The 22,541-nt window shown below is 36.5% G+C and overlaps 1 protein-coding gene across 7 annotated transcripts in view; it reads right to left on the bottom strand.

Annotated features, from left to right (window-relative positions):
- The window catches only part of ZNF644 (zinc finger protein 644), a 95,611-nt gene that overhangs the window by 72,383 nt on the left and 687 nt on the right, over positions 1 to 22,541 (bottom strand). For 4 of the 7 annotated variants that reach the window (XM_029946774.1, XM_029946778.1, XM_029946779.1 and 1 more), the window contains exons 2-3: positions 21,462 to 22,055; positions 18,761 to 18,805 (exon numbers count right to left, since the gene is read on the bottom strand). The exons of 2 other annotated variants lie outside the window; for them this stretch is intronic. The gene's annotated coding sequence lies outside the window, so the exon portion shown is untranslated. The remainder of the gene's footprint in view (positions 1 to 18,760; positions 18,806 to 21,461; positions 22,056 to 22,541) is intronic. One more of the 7 variants, XM_029946775.1, reaches the window with a different exon arrangement.

The raw sequence follows: 22,541 nt of genomic DNA, 5'->3' as shown, positions 1-22,541 counted from the left end.
AACAAATCAAGAGACTATAGATGCTGGCGAGGGTGTGGAGAGACGGGCACCCTCCTACACTGTTGGTGGGAATGTAATCTGGTGCAGCCACTCTGGAAAACAGTGTGGAGTTTCCTCAAAAAACTACCCATAGAACTCCCTTATGACCCAGCAATAGCACTGCTAGGGATTTATCCAAGGGATATAGAAGTGCTGATACATAGGAGCACATGTACCCCAATGTTCATAGCAGCACTGTCAACAATAGCCAAATCATGGAAAGAGCCTAAATGTCCATCATGTGATGAATAGATCAAGAAGATGTCGTATATTTATACAATGGAGTATTACACAGCAAGAAAGAATGAAATCTGACCATTTGTAGGTGAGTGGATGGACCTCGAGGGTGTCATGCTAAGTGAAATAAGTCAGGCAGGGAAGGACAGATACCATATGTTTGCACTCATAGGTCTAACAGGAGAACAGGAAAAACCTAATGAAGGACTGTGGGGAGGGGTAAGGGGAAAGAGAGTTGGGGAGAGAGAGGGACGCAAAACCTGAAAGACTATTGAATACTGAAAATGAACAGAAGGTTGAACAGGGAGGGAGAGGGGGAGGGAGAAAAGAGTGTTGGTAATGTAGGAGGGCACTTGTAGGGAAGAGCACCGGGTGTTATATGGAAACCAATTTGCCATTAAACACTTAAAAAAATAAGTAAAAACAAAATAAAAAAAAGAATTAAAAGGGTCACAGGTAAAGTTTGAGGGTAAAGGAAAAGTTTATAATCTTCATTGTGGTGAGAATTTCATGGGTATACACAGATATTAAATCTATTCAAATTGTACACATAAAACATGATTTATTACATACCAATTATATTTCACTAAAATGGCTTATAAGATCACAATATGCAAATATTAATAAAACCACGAAAACAATGAAATCTCAAATTAAAGAAGTTAAGAGTAATAATAATGAACACAAAAAGAATATTGTCATTTATAACCAAAAAAGAGTAGTGGTGAAATTAAATCATCTTTCAACACCTACAACTGGTACTACCATTTGGTAATTCAATGCATGAACAATGCTTCCAGAATGTCATCAGATATATTCTATGAAACATATATAACTAGAATCATCTGGATCTCTGAACAGATTGACATATTTAATTTATACTTGCCTAAACTTCTAGACCCAAACACAATTCCTACTGAAATATAGTATGGCTCAACCTAGAACTAAACAAATATAGAATATTAATTTCACAGCATGAATAAAAAGTCTGTCTGCAAAAATATCTCCAATTCTATACTTCCCCATTATTCATACATTTAGCAATGTGGCTTTGCAGTTTCTCCCTTAACTCTAGGCTTTCTTGTAAGGAAAATGAATAGAACGCAACAGATGACAGTTTGCAAATTCTGAGCTAGATCTCAGGAGACCTTGCATGGTTCTGCTTAGAATCCTGCCATCACCATGAGAACAAGCTGACTCTAATCTACTGGAGAATAGTAACAGGACAACCCAAATGTACCATCATAGGCCATCCTAGAAAACCCAGCCACGAGTACCAAAGCCAACTAGCTTCCTGACCTGCCGCTGAATGCAGAATCATAAATGAGTCCAGCCAAGACCAGAAATACTACCTAGCTGACTTACAGACTTGTTTTAACAATAAATGTTTGTCTTAAACCACCAAGTTTTAGAGTACAAGTAAAACCTTAAATTCTGGGTAATTTGGTTTGTGAGTGTTCCACAAGACCAGCAAACATTTCTAATAAATTTTAACTTGGTAAATGAGCAATGTCTTGCAATATGAGTAGTGGGTGACAACAAATGTCACATGACCACAACTGAGTCAAAGGTTCTTGAATTTGCTTGCTATACAAGTGCTTTGGATTATAAGCATTCCAGAACAAATTATGCTCGCAAACCAAAGTTTTATTGTAGTTTGTCATACAGTAATAGCAAACTAATACAACTCAATCCTAAAGAAACCAAATTAAATTATTCTTATCTCTAGAAGAGTTATTTTATCTTTTTATTTTTCGTAAGCATTCAAAAATTTTTAATGTTTATTAATTTTTGAGAGAAAGAGAAAGCACGAGTGGGGCAGGGGCAGAGAGAGAGGGAGACACAGAACAAGAGGGCTCCAGGCTCCAAGCTGTCAGCACAGACCCTGACGTGTGGTGTGAACTCACTAACTATGAAATCGTGACCTGAACCGAAGTCGGACACTCAACTGAATGAGCCACCCAGCTGTCCCTAGAAGAGTTATTTTAGATTAACAATTGATGTCAATTTTTGAAGGCAAGAGGAAAAAAAGAGACAGAAAAGTCTCTTTACTCTTTTATTAGCAGTGACTCTACAAAACATCTTGTGAGTCTGTGAATTTCAAGAGACATTTAAACTGAGCAAAATCATTTTTAGAAGTAACGTTACCAGCCAACTATCATTTTTTTGTGAAATTCTGTTGCTAGACAGCTTTAGTAGATATAACCGTGTAGATAGCGTAGTAGATATAAAATTTTTCAGGGTACTCCAAAATGATCTATGAAAACTATTATAGAGCAATCTGCTATCTTACCTAACATCCTTTTTCCTATTTATGTTAATGGCACCCTGATTGCCCATTAATGAAACACTCTTAACTCAACTGCTACAGAGGCACGGTTGGCTCCTGGACAGAGGGATGAACAAGTGGTATCCAGGCTGATGAGAATTCCTCAGGCAGCCACAGCAATTTCTTCATAGATGAGAAGGTAGGCCAATGTGGGAAACTGGGACACCTTCCCAGGATGTTTCCAAGTACTAGGAAAGGTACACTCTTCAGTAGAAATAACAGTCATGAGATTTATGTATGTCAGAGCAGCCAGCAGCCATCTCTGCCATCTCACAACATACTTAGGAATGAAGTCACCACAGAAAAAAAGCCAAGCCAAAAGCTACAGACATTATCATAAGGACATCATATGCATTCATCAATCCAAACATGCCTGAAATAATTGTAGTAATAGCAGAATAATAAACAACTTATCAATCCTCCTACTGAAACCTACTACAGAAACTGAACAAAATATTTAAAAAACTATCAATTTGAAGGCACCAGAAAAGTTATTAACACAACAGTAAAGAATGACCTGGCCAAGATCCAAGACAGGATGGAATCCTACAGATACAAACGCAGCATCCAAACATGATTTTTTGCCTTGGGTTTTTTTGTTTTGTTTTGTTTTTTTTGCCAATACCAATGAGGCAGCTGAGAAACTGATCATAATTTCTGATGTTGTTATAGAGCTAAGGGGACCAAAAAGGGAATGCAAGGTTCAGAAATGGTGGGAACCATGCTGAATACTGCCCGCTATTTGAACAGAAACTCCAAAGGACTAAACTCTAGTGAGCCAGAAGTAAACAAGTCCTTGCATGTACAGTCCTACCTAAAGACAATTAGGTGAGCAAATTAAAACTAAAACAAAAACAAACAGAGGATAGGGGCGGGGAAAACAAACAAACAAACCAAACTCAATCCTTAAAATTTAAATAAAATAATCCCAGACTGCTGGAGACCCCAGGTGAGGCACAAGCAACAAAAATTATCTCTGGAAAAAGATACTATAGAATTATCATCAGATTTTAGGCCTGGAGAAGCAGCTGAAAATATAAATGGAATTTAAGTGAGAGAGCATGGCAAGGAGAGAACCAGAGAAGCAATGAAACAAAATTATCAGCATAAACTTTGCCCAAATCACTGGATGACTGATGAACCAAGTATGCAGAGAACAACTGCAGGGGGTCAAGGGGAAAAAGTTGTCAGAGGCCAGTATTTTTACACTTGAAAAACAGAGCTGTACTACTGATGCTTTTTCAACAGAGTGCATTTCTCAAGTGTGCATAGTTTGGGCAACAAAAAGGTGAAGCCTTACAAGGCTGCAGTGCCAGAGGACAGAATCATAGCCCAGGAGAACAGACAGAAACTAGTGGAATCCCTAGAAGCAAGAAAACCACAGGCCAAGCATCAAAATCAGACTATAAACCTCACCCAACAAATCTCAGAAAAACATTAATAGAAACTGGAGTCACTAAAACATGTTCATATAATGTCCAGTTTTCAAGCAAAATTATATCATACACAAAGAAACAGAAGATTGTGATCTGTACTCAGAGAAAAAAGGGGAGTCAATAGATACATTTAGAAATGGGAAAATGGGAAATAAAATCACTACACTCTCTCTAAAATGACTAAAGTTAAAGATTAACATTATAAAATGTTGGTGGAAATGAAATGCAAAAGTGTTGATGAGATTGTAAATTGTTACAAACCACTTTGGGAAAAAAGTTTTTAATATCTTCTGAAATTAAACATAAATACACCCGAAAACCAATATATTAAACTCCTGGATATTTACTCAATAAAACTGCATGGATACACGAGGAGACACACACAAGGAAATACATAGCATTATTCATAAAAGTCTAAAAAGCAGAAAAAATCCAAATCTCCACAGAATGGATAAACTGTGGGATATTCATAGAATGTATTGTGCTATACAGGCAGAGCTCAGAGGCTGCATGGGTTCCAGTTCCAGACCATCACAATAAAGCAAAATAGTAATAAGGTGAGTCAAATGATTTATTTGGTTTCCCAGTGCATATAAAAGTTATGTATACCCTATACTATAGTTTATTAAGTGTACAATAGCATTGTGTCTGAAAAAAAGGTACATACCTTAGTTTAAAAATATTTTATTGCTAAAAAATGCTAACCATGTTCTGAGTTATTCGTGAGTCAATCTTTTTGCTGGTCTTGCCTCAGCGTTGACTGCTGACTGATCAGGGTGGTGGTTGCTGAAGGTTGGGGTGGCTGTGGCAATCTGAGAAAGTAAGTCGGCCATGTCAATTGAGTATTCCTTTCATGAACTATTTTTCTGTAGCAAGTGATGCTTTTGAAAACGATTTAGCCACAGTAAAACGTCTTTCAAAATTGGAGCCAATCCTCTTAAACCCTGCTGTTGCTTTATCAACTAAGTGTATGTAAAATGTAAACATTTTGTTGTCATTTCAACAACCTTCAGAGCATCTTCACCAAGACTGGATTCCATCTTAAAAAAGCACTTTCTTTGCTTATCCCTATGAAGCAACTCTTCACTGTTCAAGCTTTATCATGCTTGCAGCCATTCAATCACATCTCCAGGTTCCACTTCTGGTTCTCTTGCTATTTCCACCACACCTGAAGTTAGTTCCTCCACTGAAGTCATGAACCTCTCGCCATGTCATCCATGAGGGTTGAATTCAACTTCTTCCAAATTCCTGTCCATGTTGTTATTTTGACCACTTCTCGTGATTTATGAATGTTCTTAATGGCATCTAGAATGGTGAATCCAGGTTTGATTTCATTTTAGAGATAGGAAAGAGACCATAGGCACACAAGCAGGGAAGAGGTGCAGAGGGAAAGAAAGAGAATCTTAAGCAGGCTCCAAGCTAAGTGAGAGCCTGATGCAGGGCCCAATCCCATGACACCGGAATCATGACCTGAGCTCACATCAAGAGTCAGATGCTCAACCAACTGAGCCAGCCAGTGCCCTGAATCCAGGTTTTCAATTTACTTTGTCCAGATCTATCTTTGGAATCGACAGTCTTGCAAAATGTATTTCTTAAATAAGACTTGAAATTATTCCTTGATCCATGGGCTACAGAATGGATGTTGTGTAAGCAAACATGTAAACAACATTCACCTCATTGTACATCTTCATCAGAGCTCTTGACCAGGAGTGAGCAGTAATATTTACAAAGGAATCTTTTTTTCTAAGGAGGTCAAACAGTATGCTTAACATAGTCAATGAAACATGTTATTAAAAGATGTACTGTCAATCAGGCTTTGTTATTCCATTTATAGAGCACAGGCAGAGTAAATTTAATTCTTAAGGGCCCTAGGATTTTTAGAATGGTAAATGAGCACTGGCTTCACCAGCTGCATTAGCCCCCAACACGAGTCAGCCAGTTCTTGGACGCTTTGAAGCCAAGCACTGGCTTTTCCTCTCTAGCTATGAAAAGTCCTAGATAGGATCTTTTTCCAATAAAAAGCTACTTTGTCAATAGTGACAATCTGTTGGTTAGTGTGCCATCTTCGTTACTTATCTTACCTAGATATTTTCTGAGTAACTTGCTGAAGCTTCTATATCAGCACTTGCTGCTTCACCTTGCACTTTTACATTCTAAAAAAGGCTTCTTTTTGTAAACCTCATAAACCTAAATCTGCCAGCTCCCAACCTCTTCCGCAGCCTTCTTGCCTCTCAGCCTTCCCAGAATGGAAGAGAGGAATTTGCTCTGCAATTAAATGCTCTATCCCTGAGCTATCCCCCCTGGAGGGCCTTGCTCTGGATTTGGCTTTGGTTTAAGGGAATGCTGTGGCTGATTTGATCTATCCAAACCACTAAAACTTTCACCATGTCAGCAACAAGGCTGTTTCACTTCAGGTGTTCACTGATGTAGCAGTTTTAATTTCTTTTAAGAACTTTTCCTTTGCATTGACACATTGACTACTGGTACAAGAGGCCTAGCTTTCGGCCTATCTCAGCCTTTGATGTACCTTCCTTACTAAGCTTAATCATTTCCAGGTTCTGAGTTAAAGACGTGCAACCCTTCCTTTCACTTAAAAAATTTAGAAGCCATTGTGAGGCTATTATTTGGCCTATTTTCAATACTGTTGTGTCTCAGGGAATAGGAAGGTTCAAGTAAAGGGAGAGAAACGGGAACAGCCAGCCAGTCAATGGAGCAATCAGAACACACACAATATTTATTAAGTTTGCCATGGCTATGGTTTGTGGCACCCCAAAACAATAACTGTAGTGACATCAACAATAACTGATCACCTTAAGGAATGTAACAACAAAATGTTTGAAATGTTGCAAGAATTGCCAAAATGTGACACAAAAACATGAAGTAAGCAAATGCTATTGGAAAAGTGGCACTGACAGGTGTGCTAGATACAGGGTTGCCACAAACCTGACATCTGTAAAACATGCACTATTTGCAGAGCTCAACAAAGCAAAGTGTGATACAATGAGGTATGCTTGTACAGCAATGAAATTCAATGAACTAGTTATATGCAAAAAAATAAATGACTCTCACAAACAATGCAGAAAAAGCCAAGATCCATTTATGTAAATAAATTTCATTAATAGGAAACAAAGTGGAGGAAGTGGCAATGTGTTTATTCTTGACTTCTAAAGTTGTATATATTTTACCATGCATTACCCTGAGTATTTTTTTCCATATTAAAAACATTTCAATATTAAAAATACAGAATTTAAGGCTCTGAATTTTCCCCTAAGTAAAACATTGGCACTATTCTAGAGTACTTTGTTTTTACTTTAATTAAAATCATACAAATACACATTTTAAGATTTTAATTAAAGCTTGTTATGATAATCAGCACTACCCACCATCCTTTCTCTAACCATCCCTCCCCTACCCCTGATTTCTAAACAATATAGTTATACTTGTATGTGGATTTTTCACTTTGGATCTGAATACCTCCTACGTGAGAAAATGAATTAACTCTCTTGTATTCCTTCTATACTTTCTAAAACCTCCTCAAAGGCCAATGTGAGGATGGCTAGCTGAATTTTTCACAAAAGTGTAAAAGCAATTCAATGGAGAAAAAATGCCTTTCAATAGTTGGTGCTGGAGCAAATGAATATACAGAAAGAAGAAAAAAGAGGATATCAGCTTAAATCTCACATTCTATACAGATATTAACTCAAAATGAATCATAGACTTAAGCATAAAATGTAAAACTATTAATCCTATAGAAGATAACAAAACAATCATCAGGATCTACAAGTAGAAGAGTTCTTAGAAATAACACCAAAAGCATGATCCACAAAAGAAAAAATCTGATAAACTGGACTTCATCATAACAAAAATCTTTTACTCTTCAAAAGATCCTGATTAAGATGATTAAAAAGTGACAAGAGTTGGAGAAAGTATTTGCAAAATACATAACAAAGACTACCATCTAAAATAGAATATAGAACTCTCAAAACTCAACAGTAAGATGTAAGCAAAAATATCAAAATAAGGACATTTGAAAAGCATCATCTCTTGGGGCGCCTGGGTGGCTCAGTCGGTTAAGCGCCAGCTTCGGCTCAGGTCAGATCTCACGGTTCGTGGGTTCGAGCCCCGTGTCAGGCTCTGTGCTGATGGCTAGCTCAGAGCCTGGAGCCTGCTTCGGATTCTGTGTCCCCCTCTCTCTCTGACCCTCCCCTGCTCTCACTGTCTCTGTCTCTCAAATATAAATAAAAACCATAAAAAAATTTTTTGAAAAGCATCATCTCCATTAAACCAACAAGAACACTGGCAAAAATACAGGGTCAACATTTTCCAAGCTAGAAATTAACCAAAGGCTTGCAGCAATCTGCAGAGAATTTATTCACGAAAGATAGCTATAGTTTAGTTAAGACCAGAAACTTGGTGGCATTTTATTTTGCCATATTCCCTTCCTCGCACTCCAGCTCTATAGTAGCTTTGAAAGAGAACAGTCCACAACCCTGGTGAAAACGAACAGCCTGGCAGCTGTATCAGGGGAGCAGAAGAAGGGGGAATTGCCCTCTACTACTACATCCCCAGAGGACTGTCATCATTTGACATGTCTGGTGGTTTCCTGGAAGACCTCACTCCCAAAGCTATCTTCATTTGACCTCAGGGCTCACCCAATGCAAAAAAGTAAATAAAAATTTTAAAAATAAAAAAAAGTCTTTTCCACAAAGGTGGTGGTCAAAAACTATCAGAGGCAACTGTTTCATATTGCAGCTGACCAAGGCAGTAGATAACAGTTGAAACAAACAATAGGCCAACCGAAAGAGCTTAAAAAGAAAAACTGGGTGTTTAGGAAAGTTCCAAAATATTCCTGAGAATCTAGATGGTTATATGTAAGCACAGGAATGTGAACATGCTCAGGAAAGAACTGAGAAGGCCTCACCTCTGGCTAACCTGAAGCTCTACACAAGCAGCAAGTGAAGAGTAAGGCAAAGTAAAATTAAATTATAGAATTATAAATTACAAATTATATATAAATAAATTTGCATATATAAGTATTCTCTTCTGAATGCTGTAGGACCCAACGTACACACACCTTCTCAAAAAAGACTCATTGACTCCAGGTATTCAAGGACATCTCTGTTGAATTATTAGCTGACCATTAAGCTCACAGAGTAGAGACTTCAGTGGTCACCCATGTTAAAGAAAACAGATTTTAAAGAATTCATTTTATTAGTTTAGAATAAACAAATAGTAACAAACAGTAACAACAACAAACACTGGGGAGTGTAGAATATCTGATTATCAAAGCTGCCACACTATTAAAAATTTAGTTTTCAACAAGGTAAGACTTAAAAAAAAAAAGACTTAAAAAAGAAAGAATGATTCATATACATGGGAAAACAAACAAAGACAGTCAATAGAAACTGTTAGTCTTAACAACCATGTTCACAAATCACTTACTTTGAACATGTTCAAACAACTAAAGGAAATCTATGTCTAACAAACTAAAGGAAAGTTATGAGATGGATGTCCCACAGATAGAAAATGTAAATAGATATAAATCATAAAAAATAATAAATAAATTCTGGAGTTACAATGTAAAAAATTTTAGTAAAATTAAAAATTCACTAGAAATTTTCAGCAGATTTTAGCAGGCAGAAAAAGAAATCAGTGAATTGAAATTAACTTCTCTGAAAACAGAAAGAAAAATCCAAGATTAAAAAAAAAAAGGAGTCTAATGTACCTGAGGGACACCATTAAGCATATCAGCATACACATAATGGGAGTCCCAGAGAAAGAGACAGACAGGGAGAGAGAAGGGAAAAGGGCAGAAACAATATCTGGGGGCGCCAGGGTGGTAGCTCAGTTGGTTAAGCATCTGACTCTTCATTTCAGCTCAGGTCACGATCTTGTGGTTTGTGGGTTCAAGCCCACGTCAGACTCAGTGTTGACAGTGTGGAGCCTGCTTGGCAGTCTTTCTCTCCCCCTCTCTGCTCCTCCCCTGCTTGCTATCTGTCTCTCTCAAAATAAACAGTGAAAAAAATATCTAAATAAATGACTGAAAATTCCCATAAATTTAATGAAAAATATTAATCTAACACCCAAAATCTCAATGAACTACTATAAATAAGAAACAGAGAATCCTGAAAAAAGCTAAAAGACAAATGACTTGTCACACATAGAGACCCTACATAAAATTAATAATTTCTCATCAGAAACCATGGAAGCCAGAAGGCAAAAGAAAGACATATTCCAAGTCCTGAAAAAATAATACTATCAACCAAGAATTCTTTAACTACTTTACAAAAAGAATGTGAAATTAAGACACTCACAGATAAACAAGAACTGGTTGCCAGCAGAGCTACCGTACAAGAAATACTGAAAGGAGGGAGTCCTTAAGGCTGAAATGAAAGGACACCAGACAGTAACTTGAATCCACCCAAAGAATGAGCACAGTAAAGGTTATTAGATAAGTAAATATTAAAGATACAATGTAAAATACATTTAAACTATACTATATAAAATTATAGAAAATTAAATATAACTTAATTTTGCAACTGTTTTCTTCTGATTTAAAAGACATATAGGGCCATAATTTGCATAAGAATAAGAGCACAAAGAGAAGGAATGGAGCTAAACAGGAGAACAATTTTTGTATATTACTGAAATCAAGTTGCTATTAATCTGAACTAGGTTCAAATTAAGTTATTAATTGCAATTCCCAGGACAACTATATGAAAAAATACATAGTGAAAAACAAAACCAATAAGGGATTTAAGTGGTACTACAAAATAATCTATTTAGAAAAAAGGAAAGCAAGAGTAGAAGAAAAAAGGAACAACAGAAGAAAACCTTAAGACATACACAAAACGTATAATAAAATAGTGGACATAAATCCTCCCTCATCAGTAACTACATTAAATGCAAATTAATTGGGCCTTCCAATCAAAAAACAGTGACTGACAGAATGGGTAAGAAAAGACAACCTAATTATATGTTATCTAAGAGAGACACACTGTAGGTTCAAACACACTTTCAATTCAAATAAACCGAAAGTAAAAGGATGTAAAAAGATTTACCAAGCAAACTGTAACCAGTTTGAGAGAGCTAGAATGGCTATACTCTTATTATTATTATTTTTTAGAGAGAGAGAGAGAGAGAGGAGGAGGGGGTAGACTCCTAAGCAAGCTCCATGCTAGGGCAGAGCCCGACACAGGGCTCAATCCAATGACCCTGGGATCATGACCTGAGCCAAAATCAAGAGTTGGACTGACTGAGCCACCCAAGCACCTCAGGAATGGCTGTACTCTTATCAGACTAAATAGACATTAAGGGGGGAAAATGTTACTAGAGACAAAGGACATTTCAACAATGATAAAAGGGTTAATTCATCAAAAATTATAGATCAGCTATAAACATATATACTCCTAAGAATAAAGACTCAAATATATGAAGCAAAAACATAAACTGAAAGGAAAAATAAACAGACAAAAACAAACAAAAATAGTTGGGAGACTTATATAACTCACTTCCAGTAATGGATAGAACCAGAACAAGTTCCCTTGGAGCAGTAGCATTTTTTGATATTTAAGATATAAGATGTTTGTCTTTATTGGGGTTGAAGGTTCTTAAAATGAATGTATACTGTATCTTATAGTAAGATTATTCTTAAAACAGAAGAATTAGAAAAATATGAAAAATTATAAGTAATATAATTAAAAGTTTTTTATCTACCTTTTTTAGAGTTAGTAAATAGAACACAATTTGGGAGTTAATGGAGTCTAGGAACTTTAGGTAGTATGTTAGTCTTAGTTTAACAAGTTTACATTTTAACTGTTCTCACTGCTAATAAAGACTTAATTTCAGTAAAGAAGTTAGATTTCTGGCAACATGATAAAAAATAGGCAAGTACATTTGACTGTGTCCCCTACTGTCACTGGAAGTAGAGATTCATCTGTCATCTCTGAAATTGGCATGTTGGTATAAAAAGTATAGGTGAGATGGGAAGACAGTAGAACTATTTACTCTTCTCTGATTATCCTGATGAACCACTGATAGAATAGGAAGCTTGCATGAAAGCCCTTCCCTGAACTTTTTAAATATTTCCCTGTTTCTACCCATTGATGCCTGGATACTTCTTAGAAACAGACCCAAACCCACCCTTGTGCACTGCTTGGGTCTATGCAAGCTGAAAAGCAATGAAAAATCATATACTTGAGGAGAGGCCGCAGTTTGAAAGGAGGCCACATTGACTCTTCAGTATACATTGAACCTACTGAAAAGCTCATACAGAAAAGAGGTGGAGGAGATAGAGATAATTTGTGGCTGTGATGGAACCAAAACTTTTGTGCTGTAGCACTGAATGCCTATTGCTGACACTGCCATTAAGAGTGGTAGAAATGTCATCCTAAGTAGATGCCCTTTAGTGTGGTATTACTTGTCTAACTTCCTCCTGGTTCATCTTATTTTCCAAGACTTATTCACCAACTCCCTGTCAAGTGTGATTGACTGATAGCCTTCCAGCAGCTTTTTCTTATATAACAGGAATGAGTCTTCTAATTGGCCTTCCTTAGTTCAATCTCTTCTCCAATCATGTTATATCTGGCAGCTAACCTTTTTTTTCTTCATTCATTTCTGTTCAGTGGCCTTCGGTAGAATCCCTTATTTCTAATTTCTAATCCAAACTTCTTTAGATCCTCCAGCTCAGGCCACATTTTATCAAAATTATTCATTATATTCATTTAAAACAGACTCTGAGTAAGGAAAACGCTTACATTCCACAATTCCCATCTCTGTGCTTTTTTAACCTGACTTTCCCCCTAGTTGATATTTCCTTCCCTCTCCCACCAATCTTCATACCACTTCTTCAAAACCTAGATGAGAAAAATATTTTTTGCTAAGAAGCTTAATTAATCAGTCCAGTCTTACTAGATACCATTCATTTTACTTTGTGTCAGCTCAGTAATTCAAATGTTTCATTATTAAGTGCTCTTCAAGTTATGTCTTAGATCATAAGTTCTTCAGAGCAGGAACCATATCCTTTAGTCTATATATATTATAATTCTTACCCCAGTGAGGTACTAAGTAACTTCTGTATAATACCCACCCCGGTGAAAACAAGCAAAGGTTAGAGGATATACAACCACAAAAATAGTTTTTCTGCATATAAAAAAAATCCAATCTCCCCAAACTAAATACAAATAAAACATTCATTTTCATCACAACACAAAACCATAGAACATACCCTTAAATATATTTTTTTCTACCCAGAGAAGTCAGCTCTTAACGCCCTTAAGGCTGTTAATTAACAACATTCTAGTTGTTTTGTTTGTGGTTTTCTAAATCTGGCCCAAAATATATTATATAAAGTCTTAATATTTTGTAGATAATAACCACACTTTTTCAGTGTCTAATCTAACCAATTTTGCTTTAGCCTTCTATACTTCACAAATGCAAACCTATGTAAGAAAAGTTGATATATAAGGTTTTATTTCAAGACAACTATTAAAATTCTTAGGACAAGAGTATATTAAACAAACTTATTACATATTTTAAAAAGCCAAAACTTTATATAAATATTTTCATTCATAAGTTCAAAAGCATTCATAATCCAAATGATGAGAAAGTATTTTCATGTTCACTTCTGTACAATTTACAAAACATATTTATTTTCAAAACTAGGCATAGTAGGATGTAAAGATACATATTTTCATTGTTAGACACTTTTTCAACTTTATAAAATACATACTTCAGAAATAAAAATCTGTCTCCCCAAAACACCAATTGTTGCACTTCCACAACTCAGTATTTATAAAAAATGACGTTGTAACCATTAAATCCATTTGAAAAATAAAACTGATTCAAGCACTAGAAGTAAAAATCATGATCAACAATTCTACTTCAGTTTTCATTTTGTAAAGTGTCACTCGTGGATTTTAACCATTCAAATGTTTGTGTAACTGTCCTTAAGGTAACATTCTAGGATCTTACACACAAATAAATGTCAAAATCTTTCAGGTTAAGAATGCATACTTAGCTGTAAACAGAAGTACACCAATTTACTTTTATTCCTACAATCACCATCAGAAACACTCAAATACCTTAAGTAACCTGCAGTGCCTGAAAGCTAACTGACATAACGCCTAGAAGCTACTATTAAAGAGGTTCCAAAAGGTCTCTATATTAGGAGGCAATCCAAGACCTCCTCTACCTACTTCTTGGCTATATGCCTAGAGAATACTGTAATGAATCCAAGCCAGATAACTATGTTATCTGCAGAAGCAATTCAAATCTCTGCATTCTAAACAAATTTCCTAGTCATAAAACTACTTTCTGAAGAATCAATATTAATGAAAACTAAGAAAAATCTCTCTGATCTTGGTATAAAACACACTGGAAAAACAAACAATAGAGTCATGGTACAAACTACCTACCATTTGATTATCTCCAAAATGACATAATGCCAAACAAGGACAGAAAAGACAGAGATTCAAGCCATTAACTCTCACAACCTTTGAAAAGAAGAACGAATATGCCATAATCAAGTTTAAATATAAACTAAACTTATTTATGGTGCTAGCTATCAAAACAGTCGTTACTTCTGGATGGGGATTAATAGGCATCTTTTCCCGTACAGAAAATGTTTTGTATCTTGATCTGAGAAGTCGTGTGTGTATTCTTAAATGAAAAAAAGTCACTGAGCTGTAGTCATATGATGTGTGTACTTTACTGTATGTAAGTTATACCTAAATAAAAAACTTAAAAATAACTTACAAATAATGGTCAAATCTAAAACCCATTGCTCAGTTCAATTCTTTTTTGATCATTCACCACCATACTGCTAATCAGAGAATACCAGTATTCCCTAAGTACACTTTTTTCCCCTTGTAAGACCTACAAGACTTTGTGAGTATTCTGATTCCTCTGCATTTTTCTTGTTCTGCCTCATCTGTCTGTGCATGTGTGTGTGTGTGTGTGTGTGTGTGTGTGTGTCTATGTATTTCAGAGAGAGAGAGAGAGAATCCCAAGAATCCCAAGCAGGCTCCACACTCAGCATAGAGCCCTACAGGGGGTTGGTCCCATGACCCTAGGATCATGATCTGAGCCACAATCAAGTCAGAAGCTCAATCAACTGAGCCACCCAGGTGCCCCTTGTTCTGCCTCATATTAATCACTTAAATATTAATTTAATATTCATTAAATGCTCATGTAGAACATGATTAGGCAGGCACATCCCCCATACAAAACAAATTCCCTAAACTAGATTCAAGTCACTCTATTATCTGATTTCAAATTATATCTCCTATTCCATTCACTTTACAGATCTGCTCCCCAGCAGACTCTTTTCTTAGCTATCCTGTTAGGCTCATTTCAATTTCCACTCTCTTCTTTCTCCATACATGTACAGAACTAGCTATATCTGCACTCTCCAATACAAAGCCACATCACTACTAAGCACTTGAAGTCTGGCGAGTCTGAATTGAGATGTGCTTTAATTACAGAACACACACTTCTGATTTTGAAGACCTAACTTGAAAAAAATGAATGTAAAATAGCTCAATTATTGAAATAATGTTTTGAATATACTGGGGTTAAATACATTAATAAAATTAATTTTACCTATTTCTTTTCATTAAAACAAACTTTTTTAAATGTTTATTTATTTTTGAAAGAAAGAGACACACAGAGTGTGAGCAGATGAGGGACAGAGAGGGAGACAGATTCTGAAGCAGGCTCCAGGCTCTGAGCTGTCAGCACAGAGCCTCACATGGGGCCTGAACTCAAGTGCCACAGGATCATGATCTGAGCCCAAGTCAGACACTTAGCCAACTGAGGCACCCACGTGGCCCACTCTTTTCATTTTTTAACAGAGCTGTAGAAAAATTTAAATCACGTTTGTAGCGCAACACATTCCCACTGGGCAGTGCTGCCCTGTGGAACTTACTTATAAAAGCCCCACAAATTATCTTTAAATATATGCCATCCACCCAATGAGAGCCTCAGAATTCAGTATTTTCCCTTTTATAAAGGCTATTACATGAGGAATTACAAACAGTAGCTAAACAAAATTAAGAGCCTACTTGATTTTAATATCACTTTTTAAATCTTTCTAACAGGGAAGCTTACAGCAGTTCAAAGTATAAAAATGAAGGGAAAGTTGTTTTCATATGCCTAAACTGAAAATGTCATCTACATTTTACATACATCCAATTGAGTTAAATACCTCTCCAGATAGTATTATTAAACCTGTAGCATTTCTAGTCCCAGAGAGTATTAGTTCTGATTAACCTTCATTATTCTTCTTCTTGGTCACTCAGTAAAGAAAAAGGCAGCTTCCACTTTGACCAATATCACTGTACTAATATCCAGCAGCCAAGACAAAGAGTCTTTATATGGTGGCATGAATAAACAATGTGGGCAATAAGACACCGCTTAAAATAAGAGTAGGCAGGAAAAAAATGCTTTTATAATGTTTTATAAGTAGGAAATAAAACTTACAAACTGTATAATTAGGCTAAAGTATAGACAGAAAGGAGTGGAAGGCAAAGTAGAAAAACCTCATCTATAGAATCAAGATAAACCTAAGATTCAAACTTGGCTGCTATACTATTTACTATCTATGTGACCTGAGTTTGAGTTGTTTCCTTGCATATATAACGGGAATATATACATCAAGCATTACTATAAGGAATACAGAATAGATGCTTAATGTTGGTCTCATCTCCTTTCCTTTTAAAAAATATTTTTTTTTAGTGTTTATTTTTGAGAGAGACAGAGACAGATACATAGCATGGGTGGGGGAGGGGCAGAGAACGCAGAAGACCTAGAACCAAAAAACAAGCTCCATCCAGGCTCTGAGCGGACAGCAGAAAGCCCAATACAGGGCTCAAACCCACAAACAGTGAGATCATGACCTGAGCTGATGTCAGATGCTTAACCAACCCTGAAACACCTAGGCACCCCTCATCCCCTTTTCCTTTAATACCAACGATTACATAATGGTGATAAGAAATGGGTGACTTTTCTCCCCTTCATTTTCCAAATTGCTGAAAATATTTTTAAGTGTACCTGAAATTTCTAACTTATGCTCACACCCCTCCACCACATGAACTTAAAATTACTTTTACTAGCTTTTTTAAAAAATGCTTAAAATCTGTTGTTAGTGGGGGGGTGTTGTAGGTGGTAGAAGAAAAGTGAAAGACACAAGTTTAAGACCAGACCAGCCCAAATACAAAACAAAGAAAAGTATGGAGAGGAAAACAGCAAAAGGAAATGCTGTTTGAGAAAATTCCACTGACTCAGACTACAAAGATATGATAAGATGCCTCTCCTCAATCTAGCTGCTGTTGAAGCTATTTTCTCCTAGCTGGGGCTTAAATGCATATTATACACAAATACAAATAGCCACTCACCCTCTTCTTGCTACTAATGGCCAAAAATTTAAAGGACAATAAAGAAATTCAAGATATTTTAACCAAGATACACCACCACACTGGTTGGGAAACAACCTCATATTAAAATGCATTCATTCCCAAGTGCATTTATTCATCAGCTGACAATACTAAAAGGGAATGTGTTCCAGAAATACTGAACCTGGTTAATAGCTTTTGCTGCTAGAAATGGAGAAGGCACACTTGGATGCCTGTGTCTAACTTCCTTTATAACAACCTTGCCTTTGTAGATATGGGTCTAAAAAAGGAACACTAGCCAAAGTATATATTTCCAAACACTCACAGGTGAGTATTTCAAGTTACTATAAAAAAATTAAACAATAATAACTATTATAACTATTATAAAAGCTAACATTGGCTCAGCACCCACTGTGTACCAGAAAGCTGAGGACTTTACTTGAATTATGTACTATAAACCCTAAGCCTCTAGGAAGATATTATTGTCAAATCCTCTTGCCTAGTGCTCCCAGAGCTAGATTTTTTAAAGCAATCTCTATGCCCAGCGTCGGCCTGAACTCACCACCCTGAGATCAAGTCTCAAGAGTCACATGCCCATGCTCTACTGACTGAGCCAGCCAGGTACCGCCACACAGCTAGATTTTTAATCCCATCAGTTTTACTTCAAAGCTTGCACTTTTAAACCTTAGCTCATCCTGTCTCTGTATTCATATATAACCATAAATGCAACTATGATTTCCTGTGTGTATATGTACACACATTTGTATGTGTATGTGTGTAATACCCAGCAAATCAATAGTAAGCAACAGGCAAGGCTTTTATCCACCTTCACAAACCGTTCAACAATTGGCAATCATTCTCTTCCCAATAAATGTTTTGAAAATACTAGTTATATTTAACATCTTCCTCAAGAAACTGATGAAAAAATATGCATTCAGCTTTTGAGTAAAAGGATAAACACCATGGAAGAAAGGATAAAAATGTTCATCTTTTATAAGAGTTAGATAAATAATTGGTAGAATACAGATAAATATGCTTTGTAAACTGTAAAGTACTTTCATCCTAATGCTTCCATTACACTTTTTTTATTTTTAATTATTCGTTTGACTCCTGACTTATTTAAGTTTTTGGACTTTGTACAAAAAGCCTTTTAAAAGCTTTTAAAAGCTGTATTTCCAATTTCAATGAATGACATACATACTAAAAGGCTTAATACCTAAAATCATATTTATCACTCTAACCAATGTCAACTGTACCACAATCTAGACTAAAAGATTTAAATTACAAGGAAAAAAACACTTATCTATACTTTTCACAAAGTTACTTACAAGATCACAGTTCCAAGAATCCCAAATGAAATGGGAAGGCTACAGCTTGCAAACAAAAGAGGTAAAGCAAAGATTAGTAGAGGGAGAGTATAAAGGAAGTATCCTAGAAACACTAATCTTAACCCAGCCTCGCTTTCCTCCATCCGGAAGTGCGCACTGCTGCTTCTGCCTCGGCATGCTTCTTTTCTTCCCCCTGAAATCCTCTGCTTTTCTCCTCCTGGAAAGTTATGTCACACGACTTTTTGTGTTTCTTGCTAACATCTCTCAATTGTCAAAGGATGTCCTATCTTGAATTTAAAAGGACAAAAACATAGTAACTCCCCATAATTAAATAAGAGTTCCTCCTAAGTTCAAAGAGAATAGCAACTCCACAGTTCAAATTTGGTAAATCTTAGAAAAAATTTAACAGTAGAGCAACTAAGACCCTAGAGATGAGAAACACCTTTTTCATGGAGACCCCCACCTTGCTGAAGACAGACCATATATTGAATTTGCTATTCTACCTTCTAGATCTCAAGTGATCTTTACACTGTTTTTAAGAGAAGAATAGAAGTACTTCAGCCAACCAGCAGGGTGAGCTAGTGCTAGAATCAGATTGATTATTGTCAATTTTCTGAGAAGTCAATGATGTAAATGGTCTGTAATAGTAAAAGCAACTCTTTCTCTCTAATAAACCTGGATTAAAAGACAATACATCTAGAATTGCTTTAATCACTGCTGTATCTCATAACTTTGTAAACATTTACAGATTCCATCTACAAAATAGTCTTTATAGGGATTAATAACAATAAACGTAAAAAATTAGAGCTCATTTGATTACCAATCCCAAATATCATAGTAGCCATCCTTTATTCTCATGTTTTATTGTATATGGCTATCAATTAAATTAAAAACACTATTTTTAAAGGACTGCTATAAAATTAGGGCTGGATAATTCAGCATACCTATTTCTGAATTCAGGCCAAACCGCTGCCTTAAGTCTGCCTGAAAAGCAATCATGAGAAAAGCATTCCTACAAAAAATAAAGTCCACCCTTTCCCTCTGGACTCACACCCTGAGAAGAGTCTAAATAGGTTCCCCCACCTGTATAATGGTGTATCTGGGATAAACCTGATCTTCTCTAACAACAGAGTTCTCTAAATTACAGGTATCCTCACCACTTCTAGTGACTGTCCTTGATTGAGTCTTTTTTCTCCTCATGCTACCCAATACAGTCTCAATTCAACCACACCAAAACTCTCCCTCATATAACTTCAATAACAAATTAAAAGTGCAAAATATTTAAGGTTTGCACATAACAGACTCACTTTGTAACTGATAATAATCTGAGAATAATCCTTACTATCACAAGACTAAAATGTAATTAAATCCACTCAACAGTGTTGAAAATTTAAAAATAGCTTATTCTTAGAAAAACCAGTAATTTAAATGTACCCCAAAAGCTTTAAAACCTCAATACAATTTAAGTTTTTGTTATATTTGATATCCAAAGAAGCTAAAGAACTGTGGGATCCCACCACCAATGAATGATTCTGCTACTTGTTGAATTTCCTAACAGATCTTAAAAGATCTACTATTCAGTAGTGTAATAGTAAATCTTAAACAGTTGCTTTTAACAAGGGCTAATCTTAGTGGCACGTTCATTTACCCAACAAAAAAGCTATTACAAAATGAAGGCACTAGCAACATTGTTTTCAGCATCTCATTTCTTATGTAATAATTTGTAGTAATGGCAGTTACTTCAAATTTTCCAATAAGTTCATCAAGCTTTTTTTTTTAATTTCTACTTTTTGAAAACCTCAAAGTTCAAAAGCAACATTGCTCCAAAATTATCTGAAATGCCTGTATTTTGTATCTGTAATTATTTCACTGAAGGTCACTTTAAAAACTGTATCACCATCTCATGTTAAATAAGTTTTTAACTTCTTATCACAGAAGTTCTCATTAATAAAATAGTATCTATTAAGTGTTTTCAAACACACTTCTGTTTTACTTTAATCATTAGCTACAGATAGTCACCTTCTCAACCCAGCAATGTGACCGATGAAAAGAGCAATGAGGTAGAAGTTGAAAAGACAATTTTCCATTATGCACGAACTTAATCATATTGGATCCATATTATAAAAAACTGGTAAAACTAGCTGTTCCTTGAGATGCCTTCCACTCTAAAACCACATGATTCACTAATACATGTTCCCAATGTGAATGTATCTCCTATTCATTAATACAATAAGATTGTTCTCTTTTAGGAGATGAAAAGTTAAAAGGGGGGAAATATGTATCTGAAAGAAGCAAGGAAAATGAAAGTTTTAAGTCACATTAAAAAACTCAAATTTTAATTTGAATAGAGATCTAAAGTTAACAATCTAAATGTCTTTAACCCTTTAATCACATAACTTACTCAGTTAACATGACCTGGCCAAAACATTAGTTGTTTCCAAATTCCGTATGTCAAACATTAGTTAATAACAGTATACACAGTATGAGGTAGCCATGAGTGCGGGTGTAACTTTACATTACAAATTCTACAATTTACACTACGTAATTTTAACAGCGATATGCATATCACTGCATCCAGAGGCCAAGCCTTCATGTTTCATCTATCAAAATGTTGATATTATAACTTCCTCATAAAAACTAATTTTTTCTCACCAAAGCTACCAAAGCAGTATCACTGCCATCAACTTCCCTGGATACTTACACGACACTGAAGGCAAACAGCAGGTTTCCTTTGAATAACTTGAGTTGTCTATTCTTTGAAATGCCTTCCTTCTTCTTGGACCAAAGAAATGCAACTGAACTACTGCAGAGAGGCAGTGTACTATTAAGGCAAATCTAATCTATCATCCAGATCAACAAGCCTGGCATTGGTCAGAACTGGCCAGAAGAGAAGACGGTGTTTTGGTATTCCTGTTGTAATTATTGACTTGTATACAAAACAGGACCATCATTTAGGCCCCCATTGCGTTTACCCCCTTGTTGAGTACTTCTTAATGACCACACAAAATTTGACGTCTAGACATAAAGTTTTATAACAACTAAATTTATGTCAATATTCCTTAGGCAGTTCAAGAAAAGTTTTCCACTAATGCTGCTAAACCATGGATGGATCCCAACATGAGAGTCGTCTGTGGAAGTCTCGTAACAAGAAACCTTTAGCTCCACCACCTAAGTTTCCAATCACTGAGAAGGGTCTGGGACAACTCATCTTCAGGTTCACGGGAGAAGTGGAGCACACCTGTTTTCCTCTGGCAGAGATTAAGCTCCCAGGGACACAAAGGCCAGGGAATCAGACCTGGAGAAGCAAAAAGCTTTAGCTGGACACCCACCAATCCCCTGGCAACCCAAACACTTTGGGCGATTTACCTCTTGCCGTTACTTCCCAGGCACCTAGCGGCATAAGATCTTGCAGAACAGGGGGAAGGGAGGGCTATGCGGTCCTGGTCCCACATTAGGGGAGGAGTGTGTGCAGTTAATGCCAGAGCTAGCGCTTCTGGCCCAAACTGAGCAGCCCCGGAGAGGGGTTGGTGACTGCTCTCGGACCGCCCCGTTACTCTGAGCGTTGCAATGGCGACCGCCAGGCTCCCCAAGCCGCCTGATCTCGGCCCCTTCCCCCTACTGCTCACTGGCTGCTCGGCTTCATGTGACTAAACAAAACCCCCAAGTCTAGTGCCCAGCTCAGCCCCTTTGTGTCCGCTACCGGATCCTCCGACGCCGCCGCGGAAAGGTCCCCTCCCCACCCCCACCCACTCTCCGCCGAGTCCCGCCCCGCGGCGGCGGC

The sequence above is a fragment of the Suricata suricatta genome, chromosome 8, assembly GCF_006229205.1.
Source record: "Suricata suricatta isolate VVHF042 chromosome 8, meerkat_22Aug2017_6uvM2_HiC, whole genome shotgun sequence".
Taxonomy (NCBI): Eukaryota; Metazoa; Chordata; class Mammalia; order Carnivora; family Herpestidae; genus Suricata; species Suricata suricatta.
This window is presented reverse-complemented; position numbering and strand designations above follow the sequence as displayed.